Here is a 23,395-nt window from a genome sequence, read left to right as displayed (position 1 = left end):
CGTTTTGAGATAGCTTTCCGGTGACGACACACCACCGAGGCACGTGACGTGGGGTTGGGGGGTGAATGGGGCAAAAATTGGGCATCGGCCAGTGATGCGGAAACTATGACACATTATCATAGCGTGCCTCTTTGGCACGAGCTGCCCGGGGGGATACGGATTACGACAAAAACGAAGATAATCCGATCTATTTGCAAAGGAGTCAGGGGGGGGGGGTATATTTGCGGCATGGAAGATCGAAATGGAGCCGCATATCAATGCTGGGGCGAAGGGTGGACTGTTACGCCATTCAATGGATGATAAAATTTGCCACCATTATTGGTAACACGCTTACCTGCACCTGAATGGAATCAATAAGTTTTGCGAGCTTAACTCGATGCAAAACAGAAAACCGTTCGTTCAAGCGTTTTATTTTTTGGAACGAAAAGGAAGACGTTTCTGCGTTGCCCTTCGGTAAAGAAAAATACTTTTCTTCACGATGCCTTCTTTATCCATCATCCCATGTGCAAAGATGTTTGGAAATGCTTTAAGAAGAAAACAAAACTGCAGTCAAACTGACAGCAAAAACCATCCAAACAGTACCGCAAATTGGTCCTCACTGGCGAAAAACTACCACCATTAGCCGTTTCGCTTAAATCATCTTTATTAGTCTGTTACTGTTGCTTCGAGGGTAGGCCGGTGGAGGGGGCGGTGCGCTCCGGGTCCGTGCCGCTCCATAACTTCTAATTATTTCCCAGCGCGGTCACAAAAGTTTCACGCAGCCAAAGGTGACGGGAGAGGGGGGGGGGGGGGGGGGGGGAGAGCGAGGCCAAACGAAAGACTCCGGAAATGTAAAAGAAACGGCCCCGCGCAAAAAGGCAAACGACGCGCCCTCGTGCATCCCCCGACGGGGGACTTAAAGTTCATTCCGGGTGAAAACCTTCGGCCGGGCAGGGAAAATCTTGAGCCGGGAGAAGGAGGAGGAACGGAGAAGAAAAAAATATGGCCAGCCTGCTTTTCCCTTTCGGAAGCAGCAAAGTAGTTCACGCTAGACTGCGCCGCCGACCGGACCGGCACTAAAGAATGCTGCAACTGTATACGGAAGTCATAGTTCATTTAATTAATTGCTACTTTTGGTCATGATTTATGCACATTCGCACAGAGAGTCTCTCTCTCTCTCTCCCCCTATTTGGGCAACGCCAAATGAAACCAATTCAATAACTGCCAACCGATGGTGCTGCTCATGGTCCGTGGCAGGAGGAAGTGCTTTTTTGAAGGAGGGTTTTCATTACTTTTTCTTTCAATCTGACCATTTGGGTCACGGTCGACACGCAGGGAAGGGGACATCGAAGCGCCCCAAAATCAGGATATAATGAAGCGGCTGCAACGAGCACACAGAAGCCTAATGAGTTCTCGTTTTGGCAAATTTCCCACAAAACGCATCAAGCAAAAAGATGTTGCAATTCATTGCTGCTTTATGTTGACAGGAAGACCATTTACCACCTTCGGGATACTAATGCGTCCAAGGAACTAAACACGTTCTGAACTCCCAAAAACAAATCTTGGACGGACGTGGTTTATTGATGAGTTTTTTTCTTTTGGGCTTTCGAAACGCCTGAATACTTCAATTTATCGTTTATGCTGTGGCAGTAACATACAATAACTGTTCGGACAAGCATACACCAAAATCTGATAGGTAAAAATCAAATCGAACAGAAAAGAACAAATATCAACAAAAGATAACAATCAGGAACGTGATGCGACTGAGTTCTGCAGAGTTTGTCATTTTGTTGCTTGTTTGAATATGCTCTCTGTTGACACGCTTGCATGTTATTTCGCCAACTGGCCTAAAGCATTTGAACGTTCATGCGCTGCGAAAGGTAAACGAAATCAGTCACAATGTTTCGATAGGATATAAATTAGCGAGCGACAAATGCTGGTGAAATCCAGTGGTCGAGATTAAACGCTTAAATGGTCATGTTATTCGATACGGTTGTATTCGTTCTGTTTATCTCTCTTTTTCTCTCTCGCACGTTTTGCTTGTTTGCCAATAGATTATACTATTTTCCTACGGAAGCGTATGCATGTTCAAATACCTGATAGAAAAGGTGCTTAAAAAGCGTTTATTTAATTTAATGCATTCAATTGCGAGGAATGACACATAATTTATTATGGTTAAATAATAGTATAACCTCTAACGTAGTTCATTTTACCAAATATAATTTAACATCATTTATGTCAACTCTTGTACGTATGATGGAGACGCCTGGTGATTCACGAGATATTTAATTTTTGGTCGTTATTTTCTAATGACACCGTTTTTGCAACAATAAATGAGAGCTGTTAAATTTTCTTCTTTATTATAATGCATTACAATGTGCTCTTGCCAATTTAACGGTTGGTGACAGCAAGCTGTTACAGCACATAGGTTTAAGTTCTAAATTTTTGTTACGGTATTCAGCACACCTTGAGCACCTCAAATCATAAATTTGTTGAATTTTTCTTTACGTCTCTTACCTTGCTCTCTAGAATTCTTCCATGGACTGATGGCATTTTATGTCTGTACAATTAACCCTCATAAAGTTCACAATGTTTTGATTTCCTGCTTCCGTTTAATGCTTTTCCCACTTTTATTTACATTCAAATTGTTTGTTCCAAAACGAGATGTCATGTTTTCAGCCTGATGGAATAAATATCAGCAGTTACTCGGTACGGAGCACGGTAGGAGTTCACTTCGGATGTTTAATTTTATTCCCAATGCTCCCTCGGAATGATAATGTTAAAAAGCGTTAATAAAATAACACGAACCAGCTTCCACAACCACCAACAAAACCGTTTACTTCTAGGCCGCAATCTTCTGCAAGCTAACATGCTCCATGCTCTCCATCCTCAATGCCATCGCCATCAGCATCATCATCATATTCGGCATCAGTATTTCCCAAGCGCATACATGCACATGTTGAAGCCCATTTACATTCTTCCGTAGCCGCCGCCTTTTAGCTTGCTTTCCTCTTTTTCCCTATGCAGTCCCTATGTTTTCGGCATGCAAAAGATTCAATTTCTTTCCGTCTCAATGCGGGTTGTTGCGTTTTCTTCTCCGCTACTTTGATTCCACCTTGGAAATCTTGCGAATCCCGGAAAAGCAAGAACATGTTTCCGCCACACCATGCTACTTCCGAAACGTTCACCACTTTCCTCCTCCCGCGGTCGTTACGATCTTTAAGCATGTTCATTTTCCGCAGCAAGCGCCGTTTTCTTTCTTTCTCTTTCTTCTGTGCCGAGAAGACGGGGTTTTGCCGCTTCTTGATGCCCTTTCTTCCGTACTGCTAAATGTCGAATTTTATGCTCATGTGTTTATTTATGTTTATATGCTCGCCGTGTGGTTCGGGAGGGAAATGTACCGATTTTCGAATCCTCGTCTCGACTGCTTCCTGCTTTGTTCATGCAGCCGATACGAAGGGTTTGCCGTATTCGTCCGTAGGCTTCACCTGGGTTTTTGGCAAAATCTATTCCACTGATTCCATCCTGCAGCCGATATGCTTTGCGCCTCAGAATTATGCTGCCAGCGTAATACCCATTTTTTTTTTTTTTTTTTTTTTTTTTTTAACAAAACAAAACATCATTTATTTACATCGCTTATTTCTAATTTTTACAATATCATTTGTCGTAACTCTGTTTTATCCATATTGCTATTCACATCCGTATTATAGATTACCTTTATATAATTTGCAAATAGTCCTAGTATTTTTATCCTATTAGCTTTCTTCACGTTGTTTAGTTCTGGTTTAATTATATGGTTGATTTTAGGCAACCTAATTTGGAACTCTGTCATTATTTCTACCAAATTCTGCCATTGTTTCTCTACAGTTTTACATTTCGCTATTTTATGAGAAAAGTCTTCTATTTGACCACAAGTCTCACAGTTAGGGTTAGCTGACATGCCATATTTGAACTTTAATTCCTGTGTGTAGAGCTTTTCATTAACTACCATGTATAATATGGATCTTTGTTCAGAATTTAGCTTGTTTTCGTTGATGTTTCTCCAAATTCGATTCCACTTTAGAGTGCTATGCTGTTTTGCTATAGGAGCTTGCCCAATTAAATTCAAAATGGAGCTATAAATGTTTTTTGCTGAAGGCCGTTCTACAGTCATTCTTGGAAGGTATGCTAATTCAGTTCTTATTATGACCATACATGGATATGTTGAGGGTATGTCAGATATGTTGGGTGGATTTCCCCCGTTCAATAGTATTTCCTTGGAGTATGGAATGTGTTCCAACTCCTTAAGGTGTCTATTTACTAGCAGTGATTTTAGTTTTAAATTTAGGTTTAACAAATTGAGTCCTCCTTTGGCTTTTGGTAACGCTAATTGTTCCATTGACACCCGAGGTCCTCCTTTCGACCATATGAATCTCCCTAGCATTGAAGTTAGTTTGCCTAGGGTTTTTTTTCCTATAGAAATAACTGAGCCTATGAACCAACATTTGGATGTTATATATGTATTGGCTAGTATAACTTTCTGCTGGATGTTGAGTTCCCTAGCCTTGTGTTGCCATGTAATATACGCAAATTTATGGGTTATCGCTTCCCAGTTTAATTTTATCATTAGCCGTAAAGAGTTCGTGAAAATCAATCCTAAAATTTTAATGGCGTTTTTGTTTTCAATCCAATCTACTGTCATTCTGTTCCTTGCCGATATGAATCCTATATCTATGGATACGCATTTGTTTAAGTTTAGTTTTGCTCCTGAGATCAATTCAAATTCTATAAACGTTTGTTTGATGCTTTCAATTTTTCGCTGACACGTCGTTATTACTGAAATGTCATCAGCATATGCATTTATCAAGTCGTCTTGGCCTTGGCATATCTCTTCTAGTTTAATTATCAGTGGATGAATGTATATGTTAAAGAGCAGCATTGCTAGTGGGTCACCCTGCCTTACGGAACGTTTGATTTGCAGGGCTGGTTGGAGACAACCGTTGATATACACTTTTGAAAATGAACGTGTCTGAATGGTTTTTAAGAGCTCAATTAATCTTGCATTGAATCCCATAGCGATGAGGGTATTATTTAAGAAGTCATGGTTCACTCTATCAAATGCCTTTTCTATATCAAAGGAGATGAGTTTTCCTTTTACTTTCTTATTGTTCAGTTGAAGAATTCTATCTTTTATTGATAGGAGCGCCTGAAATATGTTACGTTTGTTATTCGCGCACTTTTGGGAAGCCGTTAGTAATTCGTTCTTCTCTATCACTCCTGCCATCCTGAATTTCATTATGCGGCTAAATATTTTGTAATCACAATTTAGCAGAGTGATTGGTCGAATATTTTCTATGGTTGTTGCATTTCTAGTGTTTTTACTACCTTTTGGTACTAGCACAATTATTCCCTCTAAAAATTCTGTAGGTATCCTACCATTCAAAGCATCATTTACAATAAGGTTCAGTTCTTTGTGTATTATATCAAAAAACTGTTCATAGAACTCATACGGTAACCCATCTTTTCCTGGGCTTTTGTTTTTTGCTGCAGTTTTAATAGCCTTGTAAATTTCCTGAGTCTCGATTTCGTTTGCAAGATTCTTGTTCAGCTCACAGTTTGTCGATATTCTGGTTTTTGTTTCGGGTATTGTGTCAGTCAGAAGACCGTCTTCTTGAAACAATTTTTTAAAATGCTCATTCACATATTCATGGATCTCTTTTTCATTTTGGATTATCATGCCGTTATTGCAAATTTTCTTGATAAATGTATTATTGTCCCGTCTCATTTTTATATGCAGCGTTGATAGCGTTTCTCCTGCAATGTAATGGTTACTTGTTTTTATGTAGCTTTTGGTAAGATTCCTCTGAAGCGTAAGAATTTCTGCTTTTAGTCTGTTGATGTTGGTTTTCTCGGTTGGATTGTTAACAAACGTCGAATATGCTTGGTTGAGTTCGCTTTGAAGTCTTTCAAACCGTGTGTTGTAATCAGCAAACGACAATTTGTTTTTCCATTTAAAAAAACTTCTAATCTTTTGCTTTGCAAATTTTGTCCACCATTCTATCCACGACTTGAAATTCCTTTTCTGTCTAGTCCACATGATCCACTTTTCCTTAAATTCTTCTAGTATTTCATTTGTCACTATGTGCTTTTTATACATCCATACTTTTGATCTTACTATTATTTCGTCTGTGTTGTTGGGGATTTTAATCCTTATAATGTACGCACGATGATCACTAAATGAAACGCTTTGAATCTCTACTAGGCGCAATTTTTCTTCTAGATCGCGTGAAATATATATCCTGTCTAGTCTTGACGCAGCGTTGGATGTTATATACGTGTATTCCACTTGCTTTTTTAGAATATAGAACGTGTCTCTTACATTTATATGCTCTACCGCGTTTTTTAGAGCCGGACTGAAATTTGAATCTCCTCGCGAGTCGTTTTTATTTATTACGCAGTTGAAATCGCCTGCGATTATGATGTTCTGTGTTGGATGCCTCAAATAGTGTGCGATCGAGTGTTGAAACAAATACTCTCTCGCCGCTCTATTTTGCGTGCCAGATGGAGCGTATATGTTGAGAATTTTTGTTTTATCGTTTACGCATATTGCGATGATCCTACCATCTAAACTCTTTTCAACAAACGTGTAGCTTATCTCCTCCTTTATAGCGATTGCCGTTCCTCTTTGTCGTTCATCAATATTTTTAATTATATTGTACCCTTTAATCGCTTCTAAGGAATTTGCATTAACCTCTTGTAAGCAAACAATGTCTAAATCTAACTTCCTTATGAATGCTATGAGCGCATTTCTCTTAGTAGCATTTGATATGTTAGCTATATTGATCGTAGCGATCTTGTAAGATATCTCAGTTGGCATTTTCTTTTTTTTTTTCTCTTTTTTTTCTCTTTTTTCTCTCTTTTTTTTTTAACTTGTTTTATTTGTTTGGTTTGGAGGTATTCCCTCCATCATGGCTTTCCTTGTATATTTTGTCCTACCTCTTTTACACTGAATGTTGATCAAGTCAGTAAGTTTTGTCACCGTTTCTCTTTTCTTAGAGCGTTCTCTGTATCGCGATGGTCCTGCTAGCGGAGAGAACGATTTGGATCTTATGGGAGATCTCGATTTGCTGCCTGTTGGAGAGTGGTTGCTTGCAGGTCCCGTTATAATCCTCTCCGTGACTATCACATTAGCACTATCTATTGTCTCGCTTTTGTCGTTTGTCACGATCACACTATTTTGGGCAGCTGCTATGGGAGCTGCCTTCTGTACCACTTTTGTGGCATCTGCGTAGCTGCTGATACGGTCGCTCACCTTTGCTTTTTGGGCATGCAGCTTCCTGCTCTGCAGGCAGGTCATACCGTGGTGCACTGCGAGTCCGCACTTCCTGCATGTGTGCTGTTGTCCACGATATGTCACCAACGTTGTTTCTCCGCCGATAATAATGTACGATGGTATCTGCTTTTGCACCACCATTCGTACAAAGCGGTACCCGTTAGGGAGACCGGCGCAGATGTATTGGGGTCCCCATACACCTTCTGTAACGGATATCACTCGTCCGTACAGGCTCAGCTCTTTTTTAATTGTTTCATTAGAAACCTCAGCTGAGGCGTCGTGGATCTTAACAATAGTCGATCCATCGTCCATCGAAATGGGTATGACATATTCATTATCGTTGAACAGGATGCTGTGCTTCCTGTCGTGCTCCTGCACGATGTCCAGGGCCAAACTTTGGTCTTTTACGGAGACGAAGGCCGCGGTCGATGATGTCCGTAGGTGAATACGGCTGATTTTTTCGAGTGGAATTTTTAACTTCTCGAACACAAAGGCGGTGACCTCGCTAGGCGGAGGTCTCCTAGGAATGCTGGAGAAATCTACCTTTATGGTAGATTCTCTCTCCGCACTCATTCTCTCTTTTTATATATATACTTGTAGCACTGCTAGATCACACACGTCTGCTTCTCTCAAGCTCTAGAACCGAACTACGCTACTTCCGAAACGTTCACCACTTTCCTCCTCCCGCGGTCGTTACGATCTTTAAGCATGTTCATTTTCCGCAGCAAGCGCCGTTTTCTTTCTTTCTCTTTCTTCTGTGCCGAGAAGACGGGGTTTTGCCGCTTCTTGATGCCCTTTCTTCCGTACTGCTAAATGTCGAATTTTATGCTCATGTGTTTATTTATGTTTATATGCTCGCCGTGTGGTTCGGGAGGGAAATGTACCGATTTTCGAATCCTCGTCTCGACTGCTTCCTGCTTTGTTCATGCAGCCGATACGAAGGGTTTGCCGTATTCGTCCGTAGGCTTCACCTGGGTTTTTGGCAAAATCTATTCCACTGATTCCATCCTGCAGCCGATATGCTTTGCGCCTCAGAATTATGCTGCCAGCGTAATACCCATTCGGTAAGGTAAAATATGTCTGAAGTAAGCAAAGCAGGTGCAGCTTTTAGAAGAGCTGAAACGGGAGTGATATGAGACGGATGGATGCAATTGTGGTTTCTTTACGAAAGGCAATTTCTTTGGAAAGCAAAACGAAAAAATAAAATAATCATACACAACAGTATGGTACCTTAATATAGAGTGTTATAAATTATGATTAGGAATTGAAACAACTTTGTCTGATCTCTGTTTTACTCCTACTTTTCCTTCTTTTCATACAAAATATCGTTCGCACTGGATTATTTTTACAACCAAATTCACTTAAGTACCTGATAGGAGAGAGATGCTTATAGATGCTAAAAACAAAAATTCTTCAGGAGAACCTACAGGACTCAAACACTCTCGATGGGATCGTTATGGTGCTATGCAAATGTTGCCGTACGCCGAGGGTATGGAAATAGGCGCTTAATGGAAGAAAATCGATCCGAGGGACTGCTCGTGAAGCTGCGGATAAATATTCCTTTCCTGTGGCAGCGATGCAAGGTGCGTCGAACTTCTTTTTCCGAGTTGGCAGAGCAGTGTGGCTATATTTGATTAGACATAAATGGATATTGCACGGTTCGCATCACGCGCGCTTCCTCCGCTTGAGTCGCCCCGGTGTTTCAGCTTCCAATGTTCGGAGGGTTGGCTAACGCACAATCGATAAGCATGAAAGTATTGCATGGTTGTGTAGTGCGTTTTCGAAGGGCATGATCTACTTATACCCCTTAGGAAATCGGATCGACCACCCTGCATACTCATCGGGATCGGGATGTTCAGAATGTGGCGAAAAATAAAAGGGGGAGCATAAAAATCAACCCCACCTTGCCCAATGCAGGAGGCACTCAGCCGCTTCGGTCATATGCTTTGAATAATTCATGCCTTTGCAAGTGATGTAATTCTTTCTGCTTTTCCGGACGCGTTCTGTTACAGAAAAGAAGAAAAAAAAAACATTAAAGTGGGAGATCCGCTCCCGATAGGTTTTGGGATGTTCAGAGTGTGGGATTTTTCCCGTTGGAAAGGTTAAGTGAACTTTCCAGGCCGTTTGCACATCACCATGCTACTTTGGCGGTTTGGCGAAAGGCTAGTAAAGAAATAGAACTTGTGTACATTGAAATGGCAAGTTCGTGCGAGGACTGCGCAAAAATGTGAGCTAACACTCGAAGCTGCTTGAACAAGGAAATGATTCGTAAATTTTTAATATAGTTAGAAATACCAGCTACTTTCTTCATGGTGTTTAATATTAGCAGTTTTATGTAACTAAACATACAATTGGAAAAATGAAACAAATATTTTAGAAACGTGATAGATAGATAGATTTCTGAGGAGGTTGATATCCAACACATAAATAAACATTTACTGTCAATTGCGCTCGTCGTTAATTTAAGATTTCGATAAATATAATGAAATACTTTACCAACCACATGCCAAAGGCATTTACAAACAATTCTCTCACTCCACGGAAAATCGCCGGAAACCCGGTCAAAATTCACTTTAATTTAATTTGCCTCCCCATCGAGGCTCCATCTTGAAGCAGCGAAGAGGGTAAACAAAAGATCGTGCAAACGGGCGGCTCGAGGTTTTCCCGAAAATCTTTTATTCCATCTATTATCATCATTTGATCTTAATTAAGAATTAAATGGGAATAAATTTATCTTTCACTTCCGGCCCCGCAGTGGTGGATGGTCCGCAAACGAGCGTGTCCTGGAGTGGCACCGGGCGCATGTTTCGGGAGGCTGTGATTCTTCGCCCCTTTGCTTTTTTTTTCTCCAGTTCTCCAGGGCTCATGAGGAAAACTGTTCGGAATACATTCGTTTAATTGTTTCTCCGTGGGATTCTGTTTGTTTGCGGAAGCTTGCCTGCTCGCAAGACTCGTAGATCGACCAAATAAAAATGCCTTCGAAAGCACACCCCACCCCCCCACCTTCTCTCAGAGGCGCGCTTTGTTTGGACACTTTGGCGCACTGTTGCACTTCCCAAGCGAAAGCGAGTATCGTCCGATAATTGGCTCCCCTTAGGCCGGAATCGAGTCCGGTTCGGGACGGAGCAGGAACAGGTTTATTTATGGACGAACCTCCTGCATATAAATCGCGCATCATGCTTGTCGCTGTCATCAGTGGCGCTGGGACAGCAAGTGGGGCAATCGTTTTCCTTCGGCCCTTAAAGGAATCCTCCAAGGAGGCGACCAAGCGTGCTGATGCCCTTGCAACGACAGTGTGACACGTTCGAGCTGGGAAGCAAGGGAGCATGCTTTTACGAGCGCTCGGCCATAAAAACACAGTCCCAGCTAATGTTGCACCATTAAATCTGTGCCAAACATTAGCATAGCGGTGGGGGTGAATTTGGTTCCCCGCAATCGCACGTGATTTTGTTAAGAATGAACGTTAGCTGTGTGTTTCCTCCGGAGAAACCTTTAACGTTACTAATCAATGGGCCTATCTTGTGGATGGAAACTGCCATTCCTGGGGTATTGAGAGAGAAACCTCCAAAGGAAAGAGGGCTTTGATTTTGCTCTGGAAGTGAAATTAATTGAATATTTAATAGTGACGCGATGTACCGATGAACTTACAGCGGTTAGGTTCTTCACCGCCCCGAAAACTTGGTGTGCGACCGGAGTCACATTTCAATTAGTTAATGGATGCTAGAAGCGCTAGCGTGAAGTTTTAGACCGAAGCAACGGCGCACTACCCCCTGCTCACAACCGTCTGGATCCTTTTTCCGGTAGGTCTGCGGGATATTATCCCAACTTTCCTTTGCCGATAGTTAACTTCTCCAACCGAAGAACGCAATTGCGGCTGTCAGCCTGGACACGACATCACGGACGAAGAGTGGACGCTCCCGGTCACTGGGGACGCTCGGTTATGGGATGGAACCACTCATACAGGGTGAAATATTAATGATCAACTTTCGGAAGGCGTTACTTCTCCGGGAGGATCTGAACCGTGGAAGTAATTTCCATCGCAAATTCCAATCCCCGGTAAGATTTGTCCTCGCCGTTTGGTGGAAAAGCCGGCGGGGGAGGACAGATGAGGGGATTGTTCGAGAAGTTTTCCACAGTAGCGTGTGTGAGTGTGCATGTCTTGTTCCATGTCCTCTCGAACAATAAGTCTACGGAAGGCTCGAAGCCAGTAGATGCCACGCCACCGTATATGTCTATAGCTCCGCGTGGTATTAAAACTAAGTCACTAATTCATCTCCGGGGGTCCATTTAAGGGATGGGAGCGTGCGTGCGTGGACCATTTTCGTGCCGTATTCGTGGCTTGCCAAAATAGAAGTCGACTTCTTAGCTCCGGTCACCCGCACCAGGTATCTGGAACATTGGGCGCACCGGACTGGCATATGACGTCGGGTGAGACCTCCACAAACTACTAACTTCCGAGACACTTCTACGCTGACGCTGTTTTTCTGGCGTTCGGGTTTTGCCTTGGAAGTGCACACGAATTTTGGTAAACCCACCCTGGTGGCTGGTGGTTTTGTGTGTTTTGGGGATGTGGTGGGTTTCCGGTTTCCTCTGGTACCGACGTGTGGAAATACCATCCCGTGTTCCACCCGGTTCCTCCCAAGACCAGCGTCAGAAGTTGTGAACATAAATTTGAACTCTAAAATTCATGGCCACTCGTTGACAGATGGCGGGCAGTATGTGCCCGAGACAGTGTTCTGGCTCGTGTAAGTGTGTGCGGTTGCGTGCATCGCATGTTTCTTCCAGTTTCCAGATGGAAATTGAGCTGTTGTGTGCATTTCTTGTGTGCTACTAGGAGGAAGAGGACTATTCATGCCATGGAAGAAAGTCTAAAGATCTGGAAAACTACCAACAATATGGTGAGCAGTAGGAGGCGGCCACTTCCTTCAGGCGAGTCCTTAAGAGAAAGAAAGTTTATTGGACCCACTCCTCCAACACCTCCCCTCCATTGTGTTCTTACGAAGGCGTTCGAGCGACACCGTGTGGCCATCGTTTCGGTACGATTCGTCTTCGTTGTCGTTGGTGGTGAAAATAAATATAAAATGGCGACAAGAGCAAAACTAAAACCAACAAAAAAAAAAAAACAAAGCGGCCATTAGTACTAATTAAGTCGGAGCATGTCTACATGCTTTTATCGCCCGGCCTTCTTTAGCTGAGGCGTCCAAGTCATGCATGGTGACGATCCGTAACGACGAATAACTAGCGAAGCGATGGAGAAGCAAACAAAAGCGCTCCAACAACTGGGAAGAGAAAAATCGGGAATCGTGCATCGGAATGGAAGCCTCATCGTCAACGCTGGATATTGGAGATGGCGGATGGAGAACTAAATCCGGCAAAATGTACTCACAAACATAGATAAACACACACGCACACACACATCTCGATGTAGTTAGGCGCAAACACATTCCATAATGGGTATAAGCTTGTTTCTGTTGTTTGGCATGTTCTCAAATTGCTGCCGCTTTCACAACCGTTCACCGTTCGGTGTCCTTCCCGTCCCGCACCGGGAGGTTGGGAAAGTTTCTGCTCAACTGCGGGAGTTTGCGAAAGCGGGCGATAAAAATCTCATAACCACCCACACGAACGCTTTTCCGAGCCCGCGTGCTGGACGATTGATCCCCGAGAGCACTTCTAGACCCCATCGCTTACGGGATCCCGTGTTGGGATTTGTTCTCGGGAAGGCTGTGATGCCCGTCCGGTTGTGTGTGTGTGTGTGTGTTTGGGAAAATGCAAAACCGGGGGGAAAATTTTACTGTTTGTATAGATTAGTATAACGAGAGTTTGTCGTCGCGATTTCAATTTCAACCGCGTTTTCCCGTTTGCTAATGTGAACCGTGCATTCGGGTGCGGTTATTTTGCATCGGATAACGCCTGGAGATTGCGGCGCAAGTGCGGGCCCTCGGATGGGGGAGTGCAATAAACATGATGATAATTTTTCAATTTTCCGGGGTTTTCGTTCCTTTCGTGCAGCTTTGTTTGCCGATTGGTTTGAATGGATTTCCAAGGAAGTCATTTGGTGCCAGCTGCTGCCCGTTGAGATAGCTGGTAGCGAAATGGCTTTGCAGTTTGCGACCGGGACGAGTTTTGGTGAAATTATCGAACTTATGTAAACTTATTCGAATGATTAATATTTGATCCACACGTTTCATGGAATTTAAAAGTGTTGTGGAATAAAAATATAGAAGAAAATTAGAGCGCTAAATTTCCTAGATGAATAATCAATACATATCAATTCAAAAACGGGCAAACAGGATTAAATCGAAAACTGAAACGAAACAACTCCGTAAGCTGTATCATAGCCAGAAAAACGCTATGGACACAAACACGTCATGCACAGCAAGATCGTAATTGAATCCATCGACTATCAACCGGTGCTGCCTATACTATAATTCTCGTCGAATCGATCCCCCGTAAAGTAGTATTCTGCCGAATATTGTTTTACGTCGGAACCATGCCTGGAATGGCACGAAGCGCCAAGTGTCATCGAGCGAATAGCAATCTCCGAATAGTGGGTTTTACTTCTAAGAAATTCGCGTCGTTTTGCTAGCGAATATTGGCACAGGGCACTTTCTTTTCGATGGTGCTCGGTACGTGCCTGGAAAACGAAACCCATTCTAAACGAAGTTGGTGACTTGCGTTTTACTAGCGTGGGAGGGAAGCAAGGACCTCCTGGAAAAAGGTAGATGATGGTCCATTATCTTTGCCACATGAGTCGAAGTAGAATGGGACTTGTGAAGAATTTAAAGTAGCAATTTGGATATTTTTATTTCAAATGTTTCTACTAGCTTTAGTATTATATGAACGCATACACCATTTTGATAGTAAAACAGTGTGTATCCTCTGACAAATGTCTGAAATTCTTAGCAATACTTGATACAACTCACTAGCATTATCTTTTTGAGCTTCGAAGTCTGTACTATCTCCACCAACCGTTTTAAACACTATATAAAACGAAACGAATAGCAAAAACGAAACGAAACACAAAGTAAAGGAAATAAAACAATTTCCTTTCCCAGCCGAACTCTATGAGGGTGGATCCAATTGTAAACCAAAAAAAAAACGAACAAAAATCTTACCAATTCTGTGTCTTCGGATGAAAAATTTATCTAGGATCAATTTCCACCCACGCTTTATCCCACTCTTTTCCATCTCCGTTGTGAAAAAATGGCAAGAAATTGTACTACCTTGGGTGAAAAAGAATGTCAAAGGGCAAACAAGACCTTGGCAATGGATTTCAGTGCCTTCGCTCCCAGACGCAGGCAAGTTCTACTACACGCCGTGGCGTATAATTTGATTCGGGAGCGTAAATCTTGTTGACTAGCCGGTTTTTTTCCGTTATGCTTTCTTTGGGTAACCCTGGGGTTTTCTCCTTGTGCCACACCACACCATCGTGATAGTCAATCGATTTTGTCGCGGCGCGAAATTGACTGCCAAAAGTGACAATCGCTCACTCACTCAGAGAATGTTCCAGGCTCGTCGGGTTTGGGGCGAAACACTTCCCTCCAAAGACCCACCCAATGTCGGCTCGACTTTGCTCCGATGTCGTTGGCCTCCTCCTTTGCCTTGTTATAGCCGACGACGTAGAAGTTTACCTCCGCCGTGGTAAGCAATGTAAGCAATAAACATTCTTTAAGGTACGCTAACGCTTTCTTTCGTCCACCTCAGCGTTCCGTCGCCCTTCCCGCCGTCAATATTGTGCGCAATTGTTGGGAATTGAACTGGCGGGAAATTAAATTTCCGCTGCAATGGAAACCTGATGCCGGCTGCCTTCCCGGGACAAACGGGAAACCTGCTGAAACTGAGCGTGGGCGGAGAGAGATCGTTGCCGGGATCAGTTACGGTTATCAATCGTTCATGTTCGGGATTCTGGCGAACGGGAAACGCTGACAGCCTAGTAAGTCACAATCGGCGGATCAGCTCTGCGGTAGTGTAGGAAATGAATTGTTACCATCCAGAAGTATGAATAACTAAAAGTACTTAAATCTAGCTGTAAGAGTGTATGATCTTTTACTAGCGACTTGTAACTCTGCAAAACCAAAACTTCATTAAAATCGTTTTACATCAAGATTTATACCATTGATGTACTGATCAACCATACCATTGATGTATAATAACATGTCTTGTAGTGTGTTTTTCGAAATAACACATTGACAAATAAATTTAGGCTAAGTTAGTGATTTTTTCCTTTCGGTTAGTTTTATGTATAGTCATCGTATTAGGTATAAATAATGTTGTATAGCTCGAAAAATACATTTTTATACTTATTGGAGTAATTCTTAACTTCAGCATGTTTGATGACGTCCCAGTCTCCATCTGGGAAAACTTCAAATTTTAGCTTCGTTTTATTCGAAATGAACCTCATGTAGGCGCATCATTGCGTTCACAGAAACAAGCGTCATCGCTGGAAACACAAACATTGACATCCGGTGAGAGTTGGTGGTCTTATTTCCCCACGAAACACGTCGATCCGCAAGTGAAATGCAAATTTTGTTTGTAATCCTTCAGCCGCTACAACTGGTGCTGCACTACCAAACGGGAAATGGAAAGGGGAACTATGGATAGGATGGACTCGTTGCAGTGTACGGTCGCTTGAAATATTTATTCCTGCTGGTTCTACTGATAACGGTTCATAATTACAACGATGATTCTAGTGCTGAAAATGTAGTATATTGCAGATGCGTTTGGTGTGTACGCAAGGGGTGACTCTCGTCCACCCCGTATGGGGCTAGCAGGCCTCAACGTAAATGTTGCCACGGGTAGGTATTTTAAATACACAAACGGGAAAACATCGTGCTCGCACTGCGTTCCCGGGATGCGACGACGCAGCACAAACACCAGATGATAATCGGTTTTTAAAATCACGTCAAGCCACCCTCCTCCGCTCGATTTATTTGTTTTATTTGTGTACATCCCTTTTTCCAGCGTGAAAAGGGTTAAGACTTGATGCGACGGCAGAACTTCCAGATTTATGTTGATTCATTGTATTATCCGCACTTGATGTTTCGCATGTAATTTATCCGAATTCTAGCCGATTCGAGGTGCGTTCGAGGGAGAGTCTTTGGGATTTGGGGTTGTATACTATTAGGGGAAACTGTTTCTGCAATCGGTGTGGGAACCTTCTGGTTTAAACAACGTCCTCTCTCATCACAAACGTGGTCGCCCGACTGGGATTCACTGGGCCGTATCGATCTATCTTTCCGGACCATTGCAGCATACCGATGTGCATTCAAACTTGAAGCGGTGAAGGTGAATATTTTGGGTGGCCATTTTCCTCCAGCCAACACCGTTTCACAAACAGACTCACTGCCGTGCACGCTGGACTTTATCATTAATTTCCAATTTTTCACAACGGAAACTGATATTTAAACGTGGTCATGCCGGGACTCGCACTGCTTGCGTGGTATTTTCGGCCAGATGGGAGGACGCGGTCGGGTTCGGAGGGAGCAATTTAGAAGCTAATTTAAAACTTTGATCGTTTATTTGCATGCACCAACCAGCGTGCTGGGTGATACTTTTTCCTGGGTCGCTGCAAAGTGAAGCGTACATAAAAAGCGGGGAAGACGTATAGAGGGCAGCCGAGGTGAGGCAGTTTCCTGAGATGGGCGAGAAAACCGTCCCCACGTTGGACAGGAAGGTTATTAAAAATTAAATTGAGGAAATTACGACCAACGCTGTGTGGTGCGAGCAGCGCTCTGGTGAAGGCAAAAACCATCCGAGACATCTCCGAGGCTTCGTGGCAGAAGGGGGACGGGCGAGCGACCTGGATCGGTGATAAGGGGCTGCCATCCGATTTTCCCTCCAAGTGGTGCTCCGTTTCATTGCCCGAGTGACTTTCGTGCCGGCAAAAGGGCAAAAGGGATCTGTCAGGCACTCAGCAGGGATTAACATCCGAACCGTTGTAATTAATTGTTTTCCCGCTTTCGTGCGCCGCGACCAAGGAGTGGCGGCCTTGGGCCGAGTGGGTGGGCTGAAGGGAAAATCGTTCCGAAAAAGGTTGACACGCTGCATTTGCATAGGAATTGCAGCGTCCGATGGGGCTAGAGAAAAGAAGGGAAACCGTTTGCCTTGAGAGATGAACCGTCACGGAAGGGGTTTGTTTGATCGTGGAATCGCAGGAAAATGGCGTCACTGTTCGCGCGCGCTCGGTGCGCAGGAAGTGCTGCTGAGAGTGTCCCGGTCGGAAGTGTTGCCCTCGGTTATTAGTCGTTGTCCGGTTCAGTTGTTGTGTCGGGCGCGTCCAGCCAAGGAACAGCTTAGATTAATTTGAGGAAATCGCGTATCGTCTCCTTCGTTCGCTGGATCATGCGTTTCTTCACCGCTGGGCTGTGTCTCCGTCGGCTCGGTGGGCGCTGGACACGACGAACGTACTGGCCCTGTCAGCGTGGCAGACGCTGATAATTAATCAGTGCAGCCAGGACGTCGTACGGGTGACGTATTGGAGCAATTTCCTTCGCGCTGCGTAAGATGACCAGCTTCCGACCCCGGTGAGCATTAATTGGGCTTCCTAGTAGACACACACACTCGCACACACACACATACTCGATGACGGTACCAACGTGGCAGAAGTGACATGCACATTTGTCATCGTGTGCATGGTTTAGTGTGTGAAGCTTCCCATTACTATGGAATGGATAATATGTAATGCCAATGTTTTCTGGCTATCTTCTCTAATGACTCTTGAGCTTAAGAGATATAATTGGCCCGTGAAAACTCCAATTGTTTTCAACTGCAAGAGCAAAAGAAGTGGAATTAAAACTTGTTCAATCCTGTAATTTACTCTTTCAACACTTTTTAATGCGCTGTGCGAAGACTTATCTACGATAATCACGAACCATCGTTGAGTTAAAATGTTTTAATTATGTGTAGTAATCTTAAAACCTGCCATGAGATGATGGGCTGGGTGTAAATTGATACAAAAGAAGTGTAATTATTCGACAAACATAAACAAATTAAGATTATTTTCAAAGTTTGATTGAACAAATGTAAGAAGGTCATACTGTTTTTGTTAGTAAGGATAAAAGAACAGATTGCAAATTGATTAAATTGAATATACATGCTTCATATATACTTTCACGGCTATATGATTGATTATGGAGATACTGTGAGGTGATTTTTCGAGATAAAGGTTGAGTAACCACTTTCGCCATTCTCATTATTATTTCGTTTATGCTACTTGTAATAAATATGCACTGTTTAATTATTACTCGCACAAACACATCCGAAACACTGATTCCCTCTCCAGCTTGTATTCAATTGTTACGATCTTCCGGGAGGAACAAGAAAAAAAACCTGATAACCGAACAATGATCGTCCGATCACCGATTCAACGTTCTTGCAGTTCGATGCACAGTTTGCAATTCAAAAATGTCAACGAATTGCGCATGCAAGCTGCGATGGAAGATAAAAAAAACCATAACCATTTCATATGCAACTCCCCCGAGGCACGGTTTGTCCTGGCGGCGGTGCGACCGGAATAATATAAACAGTATTAAATTTCGAAAAGCACACCAAACGATAACAACCGATATCCCGGCGTGGGAAGGGTGACCTGTTCCACGAAGATCCGCTTTCCGCAGCGCTCGAGCAATTTGCAATTAAAAGCAGTCGAGAGTTTAATAAATTTTCCCCACGGCCGAGCAAAAATGCTGACGACCGGAATGGGCGTTTCAAGAGTCGTTGGCCATAAAGCACGGATTGGTGTGTGTGCTTGTATTTTACTTCCTTTCATCGATTCGATGATGTTGAGTTTTGCGATTACAACTTCAACAATCGAGTAGGCTATAGTCATGTAGTAGACTATGATGAATGTGAAGCAAGATATTATTCTGTGTCTGTCTGTTAGTCTCGTCGGATGTAATCTGTGATTCTGTTCAGTACGTGTAATAAAAGAAGAGTAGAGCAGTGGAAGCGAATCAAATAACCAACAGGTTATGGGCCCAGAATCTTGAGCGTGAAAATGGTGGATACGAATTTCTCGATACAAAAGTTGAACGATTTCAATTATGAAATCTGGCGTTTTCGGCTGGAGTTGTTGCTGACCAAGGAAGGATTGATCGACGTAGTGAAAAATGAGAAGCCTGATACGCCTGATACTACCTGGATTGTTAAAGATGGTAGGGCTAGAGCTTTCATTGGTTTGTCCATCGACGACAACCAAGCGTGTCACGTCATCCGTTCCGCAACTGCAAGAGAAATGTGGGAAGCTCTGCGGAAACATCATGCACGAGCCACGCTATCCTCCAAAATCCATGTTCTGAGGAAACTGGTTCGTCTACAATTGCCCGAAAATGGCAACATGGCAGAACATCTTGCTGAAATAACGCAATTGTCGAACCGACTCGCAAGTATGGGAGATGCTCTGAAAGAATATTGGCTAGTTGCTATTATTTTATCCAGCCTGCATGCATCGTATGATACTTTGATAAGCGCCCTAGAAAGCCGACCAGAAGAAGATTTGAATTTACAATTCGTGAAAGGAAAGCTTCTAGATGAATGGCGGAAAAGAGTCGAGCGTGATGGCCATGGAAATGGAGAGCATTCTTGCAAGGTTGTAAAAACAAAGCAACCTATGCAGAAGAAAAGGCTCTGCCATTATTGTAATAAAGAAGGGCATATTAGGCGCTACTGCAGGAAGCTAGAACAGGATCGATTACTGAAAAAGACGGAGGACCAAGCTGTGAACAGATCGTTTAAACAGAAGGCGCATTTGGTGGATGGAAATGCAGAAGTAGAAGTGTGTTTGGGAGCTAGATCTGAAAAGGAGAATTGCTCTGCGTCATGGATCTTCGATTCAGGAGCAACTTCTCATATGACTAGCAACGCATCGCTACTAGATGATATACGTGCGAACACCACAAATGTGAGCTTGGCTGATGGAAGGGAAACATCTGCAGCAGGGTTTGGATCTGCTAAGTTTCGATCTATTAATGGAAATGAAAAGGACATCCTTGTGAGGCTGAAACATGTGTATCATGTGCCGTCACTGTCAGGAAGTCTGCTGTCTGTAAGCAAGTTGTGTGATGAAAACTGCACAGTAAACTTTTCCAAAAATGGCTGCGTTGTGAAGAAAGACGGCAAAGTGTTGATGAAAGGACAACGCAATGGAAATCTTTATCAGCTCAATACCGATGTACAGCGTACGTTGTTGGCAACGGCCGGACATAATGCTAACTGCATTGACATGTGGCATCGTCGCCTGGGTCACAGAGACCATAGTACTGTGAAAATCATCATGTAGAAGAAATTAGGAGTTGTGTGAAAACGGAATGTTGCAACTCACTTATTGTCCCACAGAACACATGGTGGCTGTCATCTTTACCAAGCCACTAGGAACAACAAAGTTCAAGAAGTTATCTAGGTTGTTAGGTTTGACCTAAGGGAATTGTTGAAGCGGTTGTAATTGAGGAGGAGTGTTGAGTTTTGCGATTACAACTTCAACAATCGAGTAGGCTATAGTCATGTAGTAGACTATGATGAATGTGAAGCAAGATATTATTCTGTGTCTGTCTGTTAGTCTCGTCGGATGTAATCTGTGATTCTGTTCAGTACGTGTAATAAAAGAAGAGTAGCGCAGTGGAAGCGAATCAAATAACCAACAGATGAGGCTTTATTGTGTCACGATGGGTAAGAGCAAATAAAGTTTAACAAATTTCGAGCGCTGTTCAAAAATTGTTGCAATCCACTCGGCAAAAAATTGTTCAACCACGAAGAGTAGCATCCTGAAGCTGAAGGTGAGGTATTTTTCGCTGGTAAAAAAATGTGGTATTCAAGCGCTTAAAAAGGCCACGACCTTCTTTGTTGGAAAAGGGGCAATAACGACGGAAACTGATCATAGTTATGATGGAAAATAATAATTTGTCGTTCCAGATTGCACGAGCAACTTTGCTTGATAATAAGGGTGGTAGATTACTTGACACTTTTTCTGTTGCGTTTTTCTTTGCTATCGTTCTACTTGCATCACATCAACTATCATACTCTGACTGCAGCTGATACGGTTGTACAGCAAACAGTGGAAGCCACTTTAAAGTATATTTTCGACTCGTCAAAACTATTTTCAGAGCATCAAAAAGTATGCCAACGTAAACTCGTGCCCAGAAAAAGGGGAATGAACAAAAATGTTCATCCCGAGCTGAATGATGACACCTGTGGGAAATACATTTATGCGTCGCTGTAGTGACGTTGGAGCATAAATTAAAATCGTTCCATCACCAGTTTCGCCAATCTTTCTCCGCTCCGCTCGCCAACGCGCTGTCCATCATGGTTGCGAGCGTGAAATTGAATTCACAACATCCAGCATGGAAATGCATTCGCTTGGTGTGCTACTCTGTCCTGGGATCGTGGAAAGTGGTTGAAAAACAAATCGAGACTCGAAAGCGATCGAATGGCGGAAGGAGGTATTAGGGGGCGGGATGGTTGGTTGCTCGATGACGGATGTGGTGACATTCCCCTAGATACGGAACGTTGGCTACATAAATGATAGGATGGTGACATCGTCGTTCATCGGACTAACCCCCATGGGTAGTGGTGGCGTTTTCGAAATCACTATTATGGAAAACGGTTTGCCTGGGTTTTGAACTATTAGCTTTTTTCCTGCCAAGATCCTCGAAGCCTTGCCTACACTGACGGGATGTGTGCATGGACTTCTCTAGTTGGCAAGTTGATTTGGAAAGTTAATTCCTAACATCTGATTAATGGAATTTAAAATACCAAACTAAAATTTCTTAAAATCACGAATCGTGTAAACTATCTTCAAAACTGTCGCAAAAAAAAACTTCAGAACTGTTACACAGTGTGAAAACTAATTTAATAAAAGAAACAAGCATTATACTTTTTAAACAGGGATTTAGGGATGTTTCCGTAAAAGGAATAAAACGAGTGTATCATCATCTAGGAGCGTTTTAGTGATATTTTGAATGCTTTCTGGTGCGATAGATCAATAAAATCAATCAATCGTTCATAGAGTAAGTTCAGTTATGTATAAAAGGGTTATTTGGTGATGGCTATGACAACGGGGAAATGATGCTTCCCACAACGAACAATAAGCGAACACCGGAAAACGATATAAAGGACGTTAATGTCCTTTTTACAGAATGGATTCTACCAATCATCCACCATTGAGACGAACACTCTAGGATCTTTAAAAGAAGGATACTCCCAAGGAAGAGACGAAATGTATCACCACTAAACCTTTCTATTTCATCGTCATCCGTTTCTTGCTGCGTAACTTTGAGAGTGGCGAAGAACGCTTATCAGAGATTGAATCGCGCACCATCGTCGTGTGTGCTTTTAACACGACGATGAAATTAGTGTGACGGTTATGCTCCTATTTCAACACCATCTCGGGTCCGTATCGGAAGGACCGAATGCTACCCTTATAAATTCCAATTATAATGGCTTGGAATGGGTAGTATACGTAGGGCGAGTAGGAAAATTAAAATAACATCCAGCCGATCCGATGCGAGGTAAAAGAACAAAACCCTGCCATAGGCATAGGGGGTATGAAGATTTCCCTTCGCCGGAGCAAGCAATGGAAATTGGGGTAAGATTTACGTAGTGTAAAGGCTACTTCTTTCGGGTGCGCCGGCATCCCAACATATGAGGATTGTACGGCCACTAATGATATCTTTGCTAAGGGTCTACGGGCACGTGATAAACGAAGCCCGCTTAAGGATGCGCCTAAGGACAGCTACTTTGCGTCGTAAATTGGGTCACTTACCTTTTCACCTCCTTTCAACCCAAAAAACAAGAAAAAACGAAAGCTTGTAAACTACCACCTGTCCCACCGGGACGAGTCTATTTTAGAGAAGTAGACCTTTCCACGACACGGGACACCATAGCACGGGATGGTAACGATATTGGCTTACATGGGATGCTCAGTCTCTTCGAAGCGGGACGCAAAGAAAAACTTCTATCCCAAACCAAATGCATATCAAATTTATGCCTCACCCAAAACTTCGGATGGAACATAAAACTTTTTTTTCCGAGAGGGCCTATCGTCGGTGCGTGATCAAAGCGAAACGGGCTGGAATTCGTTATCGAAGTATTACTGAAGAATTGAGTTTTCGA

Source organism: Anopheles coustani, chromosome 2, assembly GCF_943734705.1.
Source record: "Anopheles coustani chromosome 2, idAnoCousDA_361_x.2, whole genome shotgun sequence".
NCBI classification, from domain to species: Eukaryota; Metazoa; Arthropoda; class Insecta; order Diptera; family Culicidae; genus Anopheles; species Anopheles coustani.
The sequence above is the reverse complement of the archived record's forward strand: the minus strand, read 5'-3'. Positions refer to the sequence as shown.